At 41.7% G+C, this 1675-nt stretch overlaps 1 long non-coding RNA gene across 1 annotated transcript; it reads left to right on the top strand.

Moving 5' to 3' along the window:
• The first annotated feature begins 223 nt into the window (after window positions 1-223).
• LOC109954014 (uncharacterized) lies at window positions 224-1499 on the top strand. The gene is made up of 3 exons (XR_002274012.1): window positions 224-401; window positions 1199-1318; window positions 1409-1499. It is a non-coding gene; the product is annotated as an uncharacterized LOC109954014 (long non-coding RNA).
• The last annotated feature ends 176 nt before the right edge of the window (window positions 1500-1675 follow it).

Consider the following 1675-nt stretch of genomic DNA (forward strand, 5'->3'; position numbering starts at 1 on the left):
ATCAGTTTTAATGACTTCAACCTATGTATGCACATAAACCTCTGACTTCAGCTGTAAATGAAGGCAGCTGCGTCATGAATTGGGCTGCATTAAAACAGTACAGCTGACGACAGAGAGCAAGGAGACTGAATGGAGGGTGTGTCTGTAGCTGGCCAGTCACAGTTGACTTTAAACTACTTAAATAATGACTTAATCAGCTGCATGGTCTGTCCCAGCTCCTGACCAGATGTTGGCAGTGACATGCAGTTGACTTAGCCACCTGGAACCCTTAGTTTGGATGCAGATGGATGAAGTGACTGACCGACTGTTTCCTCTGTTGTCATCTCCAGACGGCCTGCAGGTGTCGGGAGGGCTTCCGACCATTAGGGAGGTTCTGTTATCCCAGCAACCCCTGCAGAAATGTATGTGGCTGTCATTTCGTGACTCTCTTCGGTTTCAAGTCACTGATATTTGTTTTGTAAAAAGACAAGGGGAACTGACATGAGGAAAACTGGAATTATTTCATCCTATTTGTGGATATTTTTTGTTTTGTGAAAATTATAAGGACTAGATAAATTGTTAAGACAGAGCTGGCTGCTAGCATAGGCAGATGAGTTTATTTTGTGGTGCATTACAGCAAGCTCTCTGTGTTTGCAGTCTGTTACAGTCTTGGTGTGTTCGGCAAATTGCCACCCATTTATTTATACTGTAAATATACCTGTGGAGAGGTTTTAGACATTAAAGTAAGGATGCTTTCATAAATAATGCCATTCAACAGTAAAACGACAGTAAACAGAAAAGATCTAAATCAATCAGTATTTGGTGTGGCCACTTTAAAACAGTGCCAGTTCTCCTAAGTGCACTTTATTTATAGATGGTTGACAGTAATAATGGAAACATGGTTTTTGTGCTGCCTGTTACGGCCCAAACTGCACAGATATGTTTGTGCACATCATATACGTGTGCACAGTAATGTAATAATAATAAATCCCCTTGCTCTTTGCAGCATTTTTCATAAAAGATTTTGAAAAATAATTTTTTAAGCTGTTGTTTCTTTGAAGAGAGAGGTGCTAGTCTTAAGCTGACACTATGCTAAGATGTTTTTTGTATTGTGCAGTCACAAACAATATCAGTGGTTTTATCAAGCATAGAAATGGTTACAGGGCTGTTGATACCTGTCCTTTATCAGCAGTTAAAGAATTATTTTGTTTGTGAGCAGAACAACGGTGGATGCAGTAGGCACGCTCGCTGTGAGTACATAGGCGATGGTCAGAGGAACTGCACCTGCTACAGAGACTATGTGGGCGATGGCATCGACTGCCGGGGAAACACCAACAATGTGAGTCATATGACCTCTGACCTCACACTAACTTCTGACCTCCCACTGCTATACCCCTCCCCCCACTCACAGAAGTTGTCTGTCTTACAGGAGATCTCACGACTTCCGGAGAATGCCTTCTTCCATCAAATGCTATCTGTGAGTTGCTGTCAGCCACATTGAAATCCACTCAGTAAATAAAACTTCTCTTTTAGGAATTATTTTGATGCTGCTAACTGAAACATGGATGGTTTGTTAAAACTTTATGTAGGCTGGTGTGACTATTTTGTTATCTCACTTCAATTCCAGCTGACTAGCAAGCGGTTTTGAGCATTATTATTGGGCGGGGTTGAACCAGCTCAGGGCTGATGTTAGGGT

The sequence above is a fragment of the Monopterus albus genome, unplaced genomic scaffold (assembly GCF_001952655.1).
Source record: "Monopterus albus unplaced genomic scaffold, M_albus_1.0 scaffold2568.1, whole genome shotgun sequence".
NCBI classification, from domain to species: Eukaryota; Metazoa; Chordata; class Actinopteri; order Synbranchiformes; family Synbranchidae; genus Monopterus; species Monopterus albus.